The sequence below is a fragment of the Megascapheus bottae genome, chromosome X (assembly GCF_031878675.1).
Source record: "Megascapheus bottae isolate mThoBot1 chromosome X, mThoBot2.hap1, whole genome shotgun sequence".
NCBI lineage: Eukaryota > Metazoa > Chordata > Mammalia > Rodentia > Geomyidae > Megascapheus > Megascapheus bottae.
This window is the reverse complement of record NC_143547.1, coordinates 18285329-18303735: the sequence shown is the minus strand read 5'-3', so window position 1 is coordinate 18303735 and position 18407 is coordinate 18285329. Positions and strand designations below refer to the sequence as shown.

Sequence of the window (18407 nt, the reverse complement as noted above, 5' to 3'; positions counted from 1 at the left end):
CTATATGGCCTTATGTATCAAGATTCTTTTCCATGTATATTCAAATTGGTTTAAGTCATTGTTGAGTCTGTGTATCACCTGGGATTTCAGTTGTTCAGTTCATTTGTTTATTTAGTCTTTATAAGATTCCTGCAATGATTCCTATAATGATTCCTGTTAGATAAGGCAAAGAATGGGCAGCTACTTACTGAATGGTAAAGTGAACAATGCAAGAACAAATAGTAGTAGGTAATAAGTGTGCAATAAACATCACTACTGAGTCTTGGGCTGAAAAAGGATAAAAATAATCACAGAATGTAATAGTTGAATTACTATAAGAAATAGGTTTTTAAAGACTGTCATCCAGTCACTTTTATACAGGGCAGCTTTTCCAAAGTCAATTTTCTGTCATTTTCAGATTGATACACAAGTGGTCTGATTCTGCTCTCTTGTTCAACATGAGGGAAACAAAACCACCTAAATGTCTTCCTTTAAAGCTCTGGCTTATAGAAATGATCAACAAATAGCATTATCTCACATCTAAGCATATATAGCTAAATTGAAGATTACTGTTCACTTTCATTTTCCATTACTTCAACTCTGCAAGGCCCATAGAGTAGAACATAAGCAATGTGCCAATCTCCACCACCAGACAGCCGCAGGATGTCTTCTGGTGTTACAATGCTGACCTTGTCATCATCAAACTTGATCCATTCATCTTGTTTTTTTTTTCACCCATGATACATAATGACCTGATGAACTAGACCTTTCCTGGTGGGTCGGCACTGCTTGTAAGTCATAATAGCCACAATTATTGGAGCCAATATCACCAGCAAATGAAAAGGGTTCATATTTAACTTCTTTCTGTGGACTACCCTTCTTGTCACATACATTTGGCTGCTGGTTCACTTTTTTATCTTCTAGATCCTTGAATTTTGATTGAAAAGAGATAATTTTCTCTTGTAGTTCTGGAGTACATAGTTCATAAACATCCAACATGAGAAGAAATTTAACATCCTTAAGAACTTTGGCATTCATAGATTCTTTCTCTTTATAAAAAAACCGAACCATCTGAATAGTTAAGTAAGCAGGTAGTCGGCTGATCTTCTAAGATTTGATGTACAAAGCATTTCTCTGTAATGTTGGAGACTGTTTAGTAATTTCTTCCTGAAGTCGCAATTTAAGTCCTGTAAAAAGATACTTGACTTCCTGATTAATAAAACAGCTAAGCTGAAGCTGGTTTTCCTTCCCTTTGGTGACCTCTCCTTCTTCAGATTCTGTACATTTCATGGTAGTTTCAAACTCAAGACCGAAGAACTGATCAATTAAGCTTTTCTTTTTAGAAGGTGGTACTGCTGAGGCAGATGAAGAATCTGTCTCTTTAACAGAATCATCCTCTATGGCCTCTAATTTCTGTTGCAATACTCGCATCATTTGTATCCAACATTCATTAGCATCCTGCTGAAGATACTGTCCTTGCTCACCCTTTTCTGCAAACTGTGGGAAAGCCATGTGCAAAAACTGCAGTAGAATAATAGGTGGAATACTAGAAGTTTTATCCATGGAATCAAACAAATCTCTAAGGGCTGCAGTTATATACTGTGCTGAAGCCATTTCCCCAGAAGCTCTCAACGCACCTGCATACCTTTTAAAGGCATCTTTGAGTTCAGGCACAGAGCGAATACACTGAACTGTAACATTCATGTAACAAGTATTACCAAGGTTTGCAATCCACATGGTAATTCCATAGCAGATGCTAGCTGTTCCTCAGTCATGTCTTCTACATAGACAATTTTAGCTGAAGGTTCCTCTGGAAGAGCATCTGCTGACCCCATCATTAGTACAGTCATACCAGTTTTAATTTTGATGTTTCCCCAGTCATCATCCTTCAGTGTTCCTCCTTTCACCATAACTTTCTGTCGGGCCGGCTGGACTCCAGTCAGCGCAAAAAGCTGAGCCTTGAACACCATTGGCGGTTCGTCAGTATTCAATTCTACACCTTCAAATTTCTCCTTTCCCCATTTTACTGTAACCAAGTACAGAGGCATGTCGGGGCTCGAGGGGAGTCGGCTGTGCAGGAGGTTTGTCCTGGAAAGGGCGGGGAAGGGACCAGAAGGAGTTTGCGGCAGCGGAGAAGGCAAACGCGGCCCCCTTCTCATGTTTTTGTCCCCATTTCCCTCCCCCCACCCTCTCCCCTCATCTTGTTTCCCCCCTTCCTTTTCCTACTTCAAATAAACACATAAATTTATATAAAATATATCAGATTACCAGGTAAGATATTGTAACAATATGAGAATAAAAAAGGGATAACAAAAGAGATGAGAAATAACAGTACATTAAAAACAACATTCACTCATTATATAGTTCTGGTTTCCATATCCTGATGGTCCTTTCATTACCCTCATCCTATATGGTCTTATGTCTAGGTTTTGAGCTATTGTAATCCTCCTGTAGGAGAGTCCTAGGTTTGAACTAATTATTACAAATGAGGGAAACCATTGAGCCTATGTTCCTTTGGGTCTGGCTTACTTCACTTAATATGATATTTTCTAAGTCTTCCATTTCCTTGCAAATGGGGTGATGTCATTCTGATGGCAGCATAAATTCCATTGTGTATAAATACCACATCTTTGTGATCCATTCATCTACTGAGGGTTACCTAGGTTGGTGCCATATCTTTGCTATGGTAAATAGTGCTGCAAAGAACATGGTTGTGCTAGTGGATTTAGTATATCCTTGTTTCTGGACAATTGGGTAAATGCCTAGTAGTGGAATTGCTGGGTCATAGGGGAGCTCTATGTTTAGCCTTTTGAGGCACTGCCATACTGCTTTCCATAGTGGTTGAACAAGTTTACACTCCCACCAACAGTGTAGTAGTGATCCCTCCTGGCCACATCCCTTCCAGCATCTGTTGTTATTAGTTTTCCTGATCCTGGCCATTCTAACTGGAGTGAGGTGGAATCTCAGAGCTGTTGTGATTTGCAATTCTTTAATGGCTAGAGATGTTGAGCATTTCTTCATGTGTCTATAGGCCATTCTTACTTCTTCTTCAGAGAAGTTTTATGTCTTTAGCCCATGTTTTAATGGGCTTCTTTGAAGCTTAGTTTTGGAGTGATTCAATTTTTTAGCCTTTGTCTGTTGCATGGTTAGTGAAGATCTCCCAATCTGTAGGCTTTCTAGTTAATTTGCTAGCTATGTCCTTTGCCATACAGAAGCTCTGCAGTTTAATGCAGTCCCACTTATCCAGAGTTTATCTGATTTGTTGTGTTTCTGGGTTTTTATTAAGAAAATTTTCCACCTGTGCCAAGGAAATCTAGTGTATCTTGTATTCCTTATTGTAAAGTTTTCAGTGTATCTGCTTTTACTTCCAGGTCTTTGATCCATTTGGAGTTAATCCTGGTGCAGGGTGACATAAAAGGATCTAACTTTAGTTTTCTGTAGGTGCTTAACCAGTTCTGCCAGCACCACTTGTCTTTCTTCCATTATATTTTTGGCTCCATTATCAAAGATTAGTTGGCCATAGGTCTGTAGGTGATTTCTGGGTCTTTATTTCTATTCCATTGGTCCTCAGGCCTGTTTTTGTACCAGTACCAAGCTGTTTTGGTTGCTATAGTTCTGTAATAGAGTCTAACGTTTGGTATTTCAGGCTTTATTTTACAATCTGATATTCTTCTTAATACATTGTGAGTAGTTTTGTTGCAAAACTTAACAGTTAAATGTGCTTTACAAATTTTCATTTGTTATACCTGTTCATTTTGAGTTATGCATGTGTTCATGAAATTGTTCATTCACAGAACATGATAAGGTATATATAAACTATATGCATACATATGTATATGTATATATAACTCCTTATGGGGGTATTTTGAGGTAGACATTTCCTTTAAAACTGTATGCTTGATTTTTTAAAATGTAGCACATTTACAGATAAAATGGAAGCTAAGTAAGAATATGTACTTAGGGAGCACCTTTTGGTCATTTGGTTTATTGATCATTTTCTTAGTTAAGCAAGAACATTGTCTTTCTTTTGTATCTCTTAGTACTATTGATTGCCATTTTAAATAAATCTGAGAATGGTTTACGAATATTCTCACTTGTGTCTCCAAGGCAAGCTTCACGGCTGCTGAAACAAAACCTCAGACTTACAACTCAAGTCCTTTTAATGCTTGAACAGCTGGATGAGAAAGAAACTGGCAAGGAGACACATCATCCCCCGTGGAGTTCCACTGAAAACAGTGGCCCAGCATGGAAGGAAAAGTAGCAACTGCAGATTTGTTCCACAGCACGGACAGTTGCTATTGAAACTCTTCCAACAATGCTTTGTGTTGTTTCCTTCCATGCCAATTTACTGAACTTACCTGTACATTATTGCCATTTTGGAACTATGTTTTCAGTCTGCACCTTAATTCATCCCACTAGGATACTTGTTCTTTGAAAATAGTAGGATATGTCTGGCCTTTATTTTTTTTATTTTATTAGGACTAGCAAAGTGAGAAACATGTACCTCAAAACTACTCTGGCTTTCCACTCAGTATATATGTGTGTGTGTGTGTGTGTGTGTGTGTGTGTGTGTGTGTGTGTCCTTAATAATATTTGGAATCAATCAATAATAAATTCACGCTTATACTTTTTCAAAATCATGTCAAGATAATAAAATAAACAAATACACATTCATGTACCCTGTAAAATTATTTTGTACTTACAGAGATACTGCAATAGAACAAAGAATCTTATGACCTCTAGATGTTTCAAATGTTAATTCCTCTCCTATTTACTATTATGTTGCAGACATGATACATGTGTATTTCTAATTATTTAATTTTATTCTTCTAAAATGAAAAATGTGTTCCATTTAACTATAATATATTATCAAAATCAGAAAAAGCTAATACAATTATTATCTATAGAATTAGCAACTTTACCAAATTACTCCATAACCACGATAGCAAAATAATAAGAAAAGCACTATTTGCTTTTGATTCCCTATGTCAAAATCCAAATCACATGCCTGAAGTTGTTACAGCTATTGTCCCCTATAATCAGGAACAGGTCTTTCTGTCTTTCATGGCTTTGACATTATCTTGAGGAGGGCAGACCAATAATTTTGACAGATGTGTCTGATGTTTTTTTAATCCAATACTCTGCAGTAGTACATTATAACGTAACCTGAATCATGTTAAGTGAAGCAAGCCAGAACCAAATAAACAGGTTCCATGATTTCCTTCATTTGTAATAATTAGTAGTAGTATCTGGGATTTTCCTAGCAGAGAATCACAGTAGCTCAATATCTATGTACATATGAACCTATAAGATGATACTAAGCAAAATGAATTCCAAGATGTGAAAACAAGAGGTTTTTCTTGAAGTTGTTTTTAATGTATTGTATGAAATTATTTCTTTTTTTGTTTTTCTACTTATGATTTATCACCTGGTGTCACTGTATCTAATTTAGGAACCTGTTGTATTATATGTTTATTTGAATTGGGGAAGGGAAGGAGAACAACAAAATGGTGAGACAAAGAACAAAGTGTGAACCAATGCAACAGCGATACTCACAAGACAGTATATTGGAAATGAACTTTACAGCTTTGAGGGGAGGGGAATTGGAGTGCAGAAGTGGTAGCAAAACTTGGGAAAAGATAATAATGTTTGACAAAAAATGTACTTACCACATATGTAAATATGTAACTTTAACACCTCTGTATATCAGTATTGGCCTTCCTTAGATAACCAACATTTGTGTACTAAAACCTTCATTTTTGGAGTTAGAGTACTTTCTCCTGACTCTTTTATTTTGTATCCTAGATTATGAAAGTCTCCAGGCCATATTAATAACATCAGTTTCAACTTCAGGGAACCCACCTCAGCTCTGTTTTGAGAGAGAACGTTAATCCGTCCTTCAGTTATAGATTTGCCACTACTTTGGTTGTTTCTTGTTTGGTTGTTCTGCTTTACAATATTTATAGACAGGTATGTACATTTCTCTTATTTCTAGTGCATAACTATATGTATGTAACACATATTATACTATATACAAAATCTCAGTAGAAAATCCATACATCCAATGGTGAAAACATGAAATTTGAAGTAATTCACTATACTGCTATTTTATTTTTAGATTTTAGGCCTGTAGCAGGTCTAATGGGTTCTTTAGTTTCTACAAAATCATTATTCATAATAGCATGCATATCAATAGCACCTTTAATTTTCTTTGTGGCTACTTCTCTCAAAAAATAACCTCTCTTTTATTCTGTAATTTGTATCTATTTTTCTTATAGTACTATATTCTTAAAAATACAAGATCAAGATTCTAGTTTTGATATTTAGCGATAAATGACTAATAAAATCCTGAAGTGAGATTTTTAAAAGTTTATAATGCTAGGCTGTTTTGTGTGTCTTTAGATTCTAAATGAAATATATTGAGGGCTGGGAGTTTGACCTAATGGTACAGTGCCTGCCTAGAATGCCCGAAGACCCAGGTTCGATTCCTTGGTACCACATACATTAAAAAGCTAGAAGTGGTGCTGTGGTTCAAGTTGCAGATTGCTAGCCTTGAGGATAAAGTGCAAGAATTGTGATCAAGCCCTGAGTTCAAGCCCCAGAACTGGCAAAAAAAGAGAAATCTATTGGCTCCCTTGCTAAGTGAATAGGTTTAAAAACAACAACAATATGGTCTTCTTGCATGAGCAATTAAATATTATTGCATAAGAATCATAGTATTGTAAATATGTTTTACTGTTCTAACCAAAGTATCAATGAATGTAGAAATAAGGAGGTGTGTTGACATAATAATGGAGATACAAGAGCATGTGATAACTCAAATGTTTATTTTATAAATGTACACATACTGTCCATGTTATTTTGAGCCACTTTGTTATGGTTTACTACCTCATAAATTCTAAGCAAGATTATAGCATACTACAAAACTTTAAATCTATAATGTACTAGTGAATATGTTAGATCCAAAGAGAAAATCTACTATGAAGAACAAACAAAAGTAATATTTGAAGTCAACACTTTGATGTAATTTGTAGTAAATTTGAAGTTTTAGCATTTCCTTAAACTAATTTGAATGGGAAATTGTTTTTTAATCATAATTTCTACTACCATACGATAAAGTCAATGTTTTCATTAGCTACATCACACAAACTGTGGAAACATAAGAAACTAATTATCAAATTAATTTTCTGTAATGAAAAGTAGCAATATCTTTGTACTTCCTAAATCTTATCCTGACAAAATGCTTTATTCCACACATTCAAAATGAATGATATTTTAATATCTGGCACTATTTTCTAATCTAACATACTGGTTGCATAATATTAAGAGGAAAAATTAGAATCTATGTACTTTTCATCAAATACCATAGGTAATTTTATTGTTGGTTCGAAAGAAAGTTCCTTTGATTCAACAAATCAATTTCTTTTAAAAATTTACTTATATTGTCAAGGTGATGTAAAGAGGGGTTATACTTACATAAGTAAGGTAGTGATTACATTTCTTGTAGAACATTGTTACCCCTCCCTTGTTTTTCTCCCACTTTCCCTCCCCATCAACCCCTTCCCTAGTTGTAAGGTTCATTTCCAACATGTTGTCTTGTGAGTATCACTGTTGAATTGGTTCACCCTTTTTCCTTTGTCTCATCATTTTGTTGTTCCCCTTCCCTTCCCTTCCCTTCCCTAAATGTACAAATACAGTGACAACAGGTAATAAACCAAAGGAGAAAGAAAAATGAAACAAAAAGAAGCAACTTCACACAGTATATTAAAAACAACAACCACAAAAAACCCTCTTGTTTCGTTATCTTATATGGACATATATGCATAGCTACTGTGATCCTCTGCTCGTACTATCCTAAGCTTATACTTATACAAATGAGAGAAATCATGAAACCTATGTTTCTTTGGGTCTGGCTTGTTCATGCATTTCTTAGATGTAGTTTATATTACTTAAAATTTTAAAAGTTATTTATGTAAGGTAATAGTAACAGATATTTAGGGATCCATGTTATTTTAGAGTAAAACAAAACATTTGAAGCCTATATGTAGTTAGACTTTAGTTTTGGAGATTTGAGTTGCTGGGATTTAAATCACACAATTCTCAATTATTTAGTCAAGATATATTTAGTATCTAACAATTTTTACTTTATGATGAGAAGTATTTTGAACTTCTATTCTTTGGAATTCTTTAGAGTATACTCCTAATCATATTATCTTTCACTCTAAAATCATTTGTTCATTTGATGTCATTAATAAAACATCAAATACAGCTGAAAAATTCCCCCTTGTTTTCATGAAGCATCTCAGATGTATTTTCATGAATGAAGCAGATCTTTAACCCAACCCACTTGCATTTATATCATTACACTCTAAAATCTTATAAAATGTAATTCCAAAGGGAAATTGGCATTATCTTCCCGATTATTTTTGATATATCGAAAAAATAACGTCATTTGTTTTCATATACTAATAAGTAAATTGAATGTATAAACTATAGGCTTTGGCAGATCTTAAAGTTCAATAAACTCTTGTTAGATATATGTCTTATTGTCACAACATACAATTTGCTTTGTGGAAGAGGTATCTGTGAGCAAACATGTCCCTTTTTATTAAATTATTTGGTGGCAAATTTGATGTTTACATTCAGTCAGTATTCTCCACTTTGTTGAGCTACTCCCTTGCAAGATTGGTTTGGTTCTTTGAATTTTTACTTTATAATAAGTAAAAAATATAACAGAATTTCACAGATATCTGTCTGGCAAGTGGCAGAAATTTCAATTCACAAATTTACTAAACTTATACTATGTGCTAATCATATACATTCTATAAACACTATTAGAGCAGCTTAGCCATTGCCAAAATCATTTCCTGCAATCATGTTTGTGTTGTTTGTGTTCATTTTCTTGCGATTGCTTTGTCTCCTCAAATTAGAGATAGGCTGATGCAGATCAATGGAGGAAGCCACAACGAAATCAGAAAAGTACATATTTGAAATACTGGAGTGAGTTTCTGCAATGGAATCCTTAACTATCAATGACTTACTCAAGGCGTATTCAAGTTTGGGAAATGATTAAAGGGGAATAGGACTCATATAAGTTAAAACTATAGAAAAATAAAACAGAACTCTGTGATTCTTTTGTGATATGACTCAGGCAGTTTTGAGATCCAGTATTATGTACACTTTAGCTTGGTGCATCAGCAGATAAATTTGTCAAGGACCAGGAACTGATTTACTAGTTAAGTCAATCTTGTCTATTTCTTCAAGATTTTTTTGTGGATTCAGAGTGACAAGAGGTATAAATGTTTTACTCTGCTCCAGGAAAATTACAAATGAGAGAGGGGTTGAGGGAGGGAGGGAGAGAGCAAGGGAGAAAAGTTGATTTTAGGTGGAAGAGTCTAAAGTCTAGGTTTTCATTGAAGTAATTTGATTTTGGTACCCTGATCCAACAAGAAGACTTTTTGGTCTGCATTGTTTTACTAAACAGAAGGGCAGGCCTTAGATTTATTAAAAGCCTGTGCTGGAGGTATGTATGTCTACCTGAAGGGAGAATGTTGCTTTTATATTACTTCAGGATTATTCATGTAAACCAAACCTCTGATCTAACAGACAGGCTTAAAACTTTGTGTGGATGATGGGATTCCTTTAAAAACTAACTCCTGAAATGGCTGTGGACACATCACTCCTTTAATCCTCTTGTTCATTTATTTCAGCTTCAGATCATGTGTGCTGTGACCCTTTATTGATTTCATCAGGTGTCAGGTCACTTTGGTACAGGGAAAATTCCTCCTCTTACAAGATTTCAACCTGTGCTTAAAGTGCCTAAATTCTTCCTAAAGGACATCCATCATGTAGGACAATAGTTTAGTGATCTTCACAGTACAGCACAGAAGATGGAATGTTTGCTTTGTAGCATTTACAGACTCATGTCAGAAATAAAGGATTTATAGAAAAAGAGACAGCTACCCCTTCAGTGCTCTAATAAAAATTCAGGGGATCTTGTTTCTTAAGAAAGTTATAGCTTATTAGTTCAGGAAAAGGACATTGAAAACAAGTTCCACTGGTCTAGTTGTGGGAAACACCCATGAATTTTATCTCTTCCCTAGTACCTCCCATGGCCCCTGCTCCATTTAGTATTTAGTGGTCATTTGAGATTAGTACTTCTCCTGAGGATAGAAAGACTTCTGGTCACCTCTAACCAAACAGAAGTTCCTATAAAATGCAAACCAAACCAATGTGTCCTTAGCCGTGGCTTTAAAAATCAAACTCTTGAGACTTCATAGACGTGGATTCTCTTTCATATATATATCCTGTTTTTTGCCAGTCCTGGGGCTTGAACTCAGGAACTAGGCACTATCCTCGAGCTTTTTCAAGGCTAGTGCTCTATGAGCCAGCACCACTTCCGGCTTTTTCTGTGTATGAGGTACCAAGGAATGGAACCCAGGGTATCATCCATGCTAGACAAGCACTCTACCACGGGGCCACACTTTCAGTCAGCTCATGGATATATTTAAAAGTATGAGAATGACAATCTTGTACACTCACAGATCCCTTCCAAGATCTGCCATGTCATGATTTTTCATTTTTCCCAAAACCAGCCCATTATCATTACTATGAATTCCTTCTACATTCTTAACCACTTGCCTTTTTCACTACCTAGCTTGAGCCTGTCATTGATCATACAAATGTACTTTCTTTCTCTCCATTTAAGTTCTTGTTTTGCCAGTTCACTTTTGTGTATATGTCTTCATGCATTTGTTGGAGATCCAAGAATCTGGGATCTTCATCTCAGCAATTACCCACCTGTAACATTTTCACTATAAGGAAATATTGTTTTAGGAAACAAATATATTTTACTTGATATAAACCTTACAAACCAAGTAATGAACATATTCATCTAAAATGGTAATAGTAAGCAATTTGTGGTGTTTAGATATAGAACATTTATTGCAATGACTAGCAATTTTATATAAATGCTAGATTCAAATACTTAAGTTTAGGGAAGAGCATGTTGAAGTATCTCTGGCCTGAAGAATATTTTTAGGATATACTTTCATATAATAAATATAATTCACAAAATAATTTGAACAATACATTTAGCACTTTAAAAGTCATAAAGGAATAAAGTGTTGTGAAGTGCCAATAACAAAATATGTATTACTCATTAACCCTAAAAAATATAAGACCCACTACATAGAAAAATATTTGTACAAATTATGCAGTAAAAATAAGAACTTAGGCACGGTGGCTCACACTTGTAATGCAAGCTACTCAAGAGACTGAGATCTGAGGATCACTGTTCAAAGCCAGTCAGGGTACTAGAGAACATGAGACTCATCTCCAATTAAACTCTAGAAAATGGGAATGGGGCTGATGCTCAAGGGGTAAGGAGGTAGCCTTGGGCTGAAGAGCTCAGGGACAGCGCCCAGGCCCAGAGTAAAATCTCCACAACTCACAAACAACAACAACAACAAAAAGAACTTAGGGTAGCATGGAAGATGCTAAAATCTTACTCTCAGATGTCCTTAATTTATATATAAATACATATATAATTAAATTAAGTATAACTAATGTACACAATTAATTAGAAATAATGTTAGTAATACATAATAAAAATTAATATATACTAATACATTTATGTAAACAATTTTTAATTTTGAATTAATTTGATTTGATGGATTTTCACTTGTCTCTTGTTAACAAATACTGGGTGTTTGTACATCTGAGAAATTTATTAGCATGATTGATAGAAAGACTAGTGTGTTAATACATAGAGTTAAATATTAAAATATTACAAATCTAAATATAGATGTTTATTGATTGAGATAAAATATGTATTTAATAAAGTAATAAACAAGTAGGAAAGGAAATGCATATCTGAAACCAGTATGCATAAAAACCCGACAGAAGGCACAGATGGTGGTATGGTAAGTGTTCTTCCTAATTGCAGGGAAACCTTTCCTCTTGGGCAAACCACTTTGAAGCTTGTTTAAATTCCTTTCATATAAGGATGATTGGGACAACAGGATTTGATTGCCAATTACCCTAGTTCTCCACAGAATAGAAAGATTATCTGACTGGGAGATCTCAAAGATCTTACACTTATTCCTTCACAAAGGTGGAACCATGCCTAAGGGCACCATTCTGAGAAAGAATGAATGCAAAAAAACATAGAGGTATGCCAAATAAATATAGTTATTTAATGTCTTATTGCATATTTTCATTAATGAACTTTGTTTCTTTTACAGAAGAAAAATAATCCAGATGCTTAAAACAGGCAAGGAAAAACCACCACTTTTAGTTTTAGATTTTTTTTGCTTTTATTATTCCTCAGTAGTAAAATAAACAACTAAATTATCTTCATTTACTTTATTTTCTTATGCAAAGACTTATTATGCCAGATTAAAAATTAAAACAGGCTTTTCTACAATCAATTAAGTAAATAAAATCATTACTTCTTGTTTTCATTCATCCTTCACATCATTAGTATAGTTACAGTGAAAGTCAAATGAGTTCCAGTGAATCTTAAGAATAATAAAATGTTTATCAACATGCATTATTAATTTTTTTAATAAACACCAAAAATCAACTCATGAGAATAGTGTTAGTTTATACTTGCAATGCCTACATGTATAAAAACAGACTTCTCCCAGTATGTGCAGGATAAAATGCGTTTTTAGTTTGAAAAAGAAAAGCATGACTATGAAAATTTACATAGCAGACAAAATAATGTTCTCTTAATATTTAGGTAGGTACAGCTTTTCTATACCTAGAAGGGCATCTTGAAACCTTAAAGAAAATACCAATTTAATTGAAAAGTGAATACCACAGTTAAATTTGCTATAGTGAAAAGTAAAAATTTACTATTGTGAAAATGCAGTGAGAAACCTGATAAAACAATCTCTACCAGCTATTTGAAGTATACCACTGATCATCATCCACTGTGGCTACCATATTGCTCTATAGAATGTTGCTTTTCCTTCTCATCCTCCTACATTTCCATTCTTAATCATCCTTGTTCCAATTTTTTCATTCTCTGAAAACCATTATTTAAATCTCGGTTTCAGCTTCCACTTATAAATGAGAACACGAAGTGCTTGTCTTCTGAGTCTGGCTTCTCTTAGCAACAAATATCTCATCAAAGAAAAGACCAGGCTCTGATCATTTCACTGATGGATTCTATCAAGCATTTAATGAACTAGGGTTTCAAAATGGCTGAATAAAGATGCACAGATCTCTCCCTCTTCCTCCAACACAAGTATCAGCTAGATGGACTTTTAGGCGACTGACGATGGAAGAATGCAAGAATGCTGTAATTCAGCACTAGGGAGTAAAATCCTATAAGACTCAGAAATCAAGGATCAGAGCACTGACAGAGGAAAACAGTGAAAAAGTAAGCATGACTTTGGTACCCCAGCCAGCCAGCTAGACTCTTGTCTGTAGGGGGTAGAGGAAAGAGAAGAGGTCCAATCAATCCCATCAGTGTAAACACTGTAAATACCAGCTACTATAGAAAATAAACTCAAATTCCCCCCCCCCTTAATTGCTAGCATCTCGGGTTTTATAGCTCAGTTCAAAGAACCAACAGCCCATTTAATAAATGGCAATTGTTTAGAGACATTTCAGAAGAAGTAGAAATGGCCAACAGATGCATGAAAAAAAATGCTCAACACCTCTGGCCATAAAGGAATACAAAACAAAGCAACACTGAGATTATATCTCCTTTCAGTTAACAGTGGCCATCATTAAGAATATGAACAAGAAGCCAGGTGTAGTGGCTCACGCCTGTAATCCTACCTACTCAGGAGGATGAGATCTGTGGATCATGGTTCAAAACCAACCAGGGCACTAAAGACGGGGAGACTCTTATCTTCAATTAACCACTAGAAAACAGGAAGTGCCGCTGTGACTCAAGGGGTAGGGCGGTAGCCTTTATATTAAGAGCCGGGGACAGTGCCCAGCCCAGAGTTCAAGGCCCACGACATATGTATTCCTAAAAACACTAAGTTTGGTAAGGAGTATGCAGTTAAGAATTCAGTCTATATTATACACTACACCTCAGGGATGTAAGGGAATATATAGGTCCAGAGGGGAGGTGAAAAAATCTCCAAATGTGTGACACTGATCAAGATACATTGCATTCATGAACCTTTTGTTAAATGTACAAATACTTTATTTCTACATCTATGTGATGAAGTTGGATATAGATAGATATGTAGATAGATAGATTGGTAGATAGATATAGATAGCTAGCTAGAGAGTTAGAAAGATAGGGTAGGCATATAACTACTCTATGATCCAGCAATACTACTCTTAGGCATCTATGCAAAAGATTATAAATCAGAATATAGTAAAGTCACTTATACAATCATGTTCAGTGCTGCCTTATTCATCATAACCAAGTTATGGAATCAAACAGATGCTACTCGGTGAGTGAATTGATCAAGAAAATGTGGCATTTTTACACAATAAAATTTACAAATTGTTTGTTATTCAGCAATTAAAATATTCTCTAGAATAAAAATGTAGTTTTTAAGGAAATCAGTCTGAGAAATAATGTACCTGACAGATGTAACTGAAACTCCTCTATACATTATCTCTACAATAAAATATAATTTTTTAAAAAGTTCAAAATAATTTACATATTGTATATCAGTTCTAACCACACTGGAACAAAATAAGAAAAAGAAACCAAAAGATGACTTTAGAAATTAAGCAAAATAATGGAGACAGCAATGGGTAATACTAAATAAGCAATAAGCAATTGAAAAAACTTTCCTAAAAAATAAATTTGGAAACACAATAAATCAAGTTTTATGAAAAGAGTAATAGGACTTATTATATGAAAGTTTATAAAATGATTATAATAAAATAAGAAATATTTCAAATGAATAACCCAAGGATGCCTCGAAAGGACCAAAAATTAAAGAGCAAATCACATCCAAATGTCATAGAAATAAAGAAATAGCAAAGATCTAAGGAGAAGTAAGTAATACAAAACTACAAAAATAAAAAATTATTTTTGAGTTCATTTTTGAAAAGATAAAAGTCAACAGGATATACCTAAGCTGATGAAAAAGAAACAGGACTCAAATAGATATTAAAATTCTTTAATGGGACATTAAAATGATACTAAAGAAATACAAAGGGACATTAAGAATGATTACAAAGAGCTATAAGACAATAACTTGAAAAATACAGAGGAAATATTTAAACATATCTATCTCTCTATATATAAAGTATGAAAACTGTACCATTATTACACAGGAAAAATGAACAGGTCAGTAAAGTAGCAATATTATGAAGTAATTAGGATCTCTCCCAAAACAGAAAAGTGAAAAGCAGGATGAATTCTCTGCCAAATTCTACCAAACTTGTAAGGAAAAAATAGTTATGAATTAATTCTCCTCAAACTATTTTTGAGAAGTTGAGAACAATAGAATTCATGCAAACTCATTCTATAAGATCATATTAATCTGATACTAAAACCAGACTGGTATACACATATGAAAAAGAAACTATATACAAACATATCAAATGAAAATAGATGGTTATCTTATGTTGTTACCGTATCTTATACCGTATATTATATATATATGTGTGTGTGTGTGTGTGTGTGTGTGTGTGTGTGTTTATTTGTTTATTTGAAAATGGGAAGGTAAGAGTAAAACTAGATGAGTGGGAGGGGTGTGAGGAGGGAACGTGGGAGAAAAACATGGGAGGGGGTAACAATGATCAAGAAGTAATTTACCCACTACCTGATGAATGTGACCACAACTCCTCTGTATATCACCCAACAATAAAATTTTAAAAAGGAAGTAGATACAAAATTTCTCAATTAAATAAAAAAAATAATTTCAAAAACACATAAACTCATTTTCTGTGATGAAAATTAATTTATTCTAGGTAGTTGACATCTGCAAATTAAAAAAAAATCATTGAACATTACATCAACATAATGAAGGACAGGAACCATGTGATTATCACAGCAGTTGCAGAAAAGCATTCAATATGTTTCCAAATCCCTTCATTATGAAAAGTCTGAACAAATGAAGTATAGAATGGCAAAAAGCTAGATACAAAATGAAGATACCACGACACTGACCTCTACCCCAATTCAGTTTCTGCACAACCCTAGAAGATTTACATAACCACAGCAGATAGGATATAGAAAGGAACAAATAACCCTCATTAGCAGATTATATTCTACAGATAGAGTAAAAATAGTATTAGACCTAATAAAGGAATTAAGTTCAGGAAAAAGTATTAATGTTTAACATACACTTTGTGTGTGTGTGTGTGTGTGTGTGTGTGTGTGTGTGTGAGAGAGAGAGAGAGAGAGAGAGAGAGAGAGAGAGAGAGATTGTGCGTGTGTGCATGCGTGTGTGTGTGCGTGTGTGTGTGTGTGTGTGTGTGTACGTGTGCTGATACTGGGGCCTTGTGATCATTCTTGTGATCTTGCTTGGCTTTTACACCCAAGGGTGGCACCATTCCAGCTGAGTCCACTTTCACTTCCAGGTTTTTTCTGGTTAATTGAAGATCAGAGTCTGCCAGGTTTGTCTGTCCTGTGTGACTTTGAACAGCAATTCTCATGTCTCAGCTTTTTGAATAGCTAGGAGTACAGTCCTGAGGTACTGGCACATGCCTGAATTTTAATATGTCATTAATAATATTGTTAAAAAATCATTAAAGCAATTCTACTCCCAATTGTATACCCATGCAAACATGTGTAGCAGGGGTAGACAAAGAGGAGATGGGGTAGAATTCAGTCAAGAATCTAATGTATAAGCCAGGCACTAGTGGCTCACAACTATAATCCTAGCTATTAAGGAGGCTGAGATCTGAGGATTTCAGTTCAAAGCCAGCCCGGGCATGAATGTCCTTGAGACTCTTATCTCCAATTAACCGCCAGAAAACTGGAAGTGGTGCTGTGGCTCCAGTGATAGAGCTCTAGCCTTGAGCTGAAGAGCTCAAGGACAGCACCCAGATCCAGGGTTCGAGCCCCATGACCAACTGAAAAAAAGAAGAATAATCCAATGCATCACCTACAAAATTGAGAAGAGTAAGAGAAGGTGTGAATAGGGGAAGGAGGATGAAAATATTGATATTGATCAAGATATATTGTATGGATGAACTGGTTTGTTAAATGGCAACTCCTTTGTACAACTACTTAAAACAAAAAAGAAAATATGGTAATGAGCAAACAATGAAATGGCACACATTGAAATATTATTTAGTGCTCTCGATATCCTGACATTTGCCACAAGACTGGTCAACCGGCAGAATATTGTGGGAAATGAAAAATATTAGTCACAGAAAGACAAATACTGTATGGCTCCACTTAAATAAAGTATCTAAATAAACAGCTACACAGAGCTACAGAGTATAATTTTTCCTACCAGAGACTTAAGTAACTTATGTGTATAGAATGTTAGTCATGTTGAATGGAAATTCAAGGGATTTGTTCAAGAACAGAGTGCATGCAATTGGTTTTGCACTAAAACTAAGATTTTCAAATGTGTGTTACATATGCATAGGTCATTGACACAAATAATTTTAAAAATGTACCAGAAAAGTTCTTACACAGATAAAACAAATCTGAGACATTTTTAGATAATGAGCAGAAACTCTTTGATTCAAAATAGCTAAATGTGTACACATAGCTGTTAGACATCGAAGTAAAAATTCTAAAGGAAAATAAATGTGGCCTAATAGAGCCAGATAAAAAATGTTGTCTAATCATGTTAAGGGAAATATTAAGAAACTACTTTTATCTTAAGTAAGCTGAAGATGAAAAGAAAATAATTAAAATGGGACTTCCACCAAGAATCTTAATGCAGAACATGAAGCTGAACTGTGTGGGTGATGAAGCATTAGATTCTGGCTGCTTAAGTCTACATACTATTCCAAGTGAGCAGATGTAATTATTCGATGCTAATTTTTAATCTTTATACCATAACATAGTAAACTGTTAATGGGGAAAATCATAGAGTTACTTAGGCACTAGCTCAAAGAGAAATACTTAATTGGAGTTAAATCTGATGGCAGACACATTGTCACACTTAGCAACTACTCTATAGAGAGATACTCAGCTTAGTTATTACAAAAAAAAAAAGATTAGGATGAGGAAACATGGATAATTAGGTGGTTTAGCAATAATGATAATAATAGCTCAAATTCCATGAGCATTTATACTTGTATCAGTGATGGTACTACCTTTCATTGTCTTATTTAATCCTGTAAGTCACTCATCTGTCTCATTAACAGATGAAGAAATCTAGGGTTAAATAGATAAAGCAATTCCCAGAAGTTATTTATCTTGGTAAAAATTTGAACTCTAGTTCAAATTCTAGTTCAAATTCATTCTAGTGGTGCATGGTTTTTGAATGTATTAATACATAAATTTAATTAATAAACTGGCAATGACTGCT

The 18407-nt window shown here is 34.5% G+C and overlaps 1 pseudogene; it reads right to left on the bottom strand.

Annotated features, from left to right (window-relative positions):
- Positions 1-214: 214 nt before the first annotated feature.
- LOC150040527 (ubiquitin carboxyl-terminal hydrolase 14 pseudogene) lies at positions 215-2112 on the bottom strand (annotated as a pseudogene).
- Positions 2113-18407: the final 16295 nt, after the last annotated feature.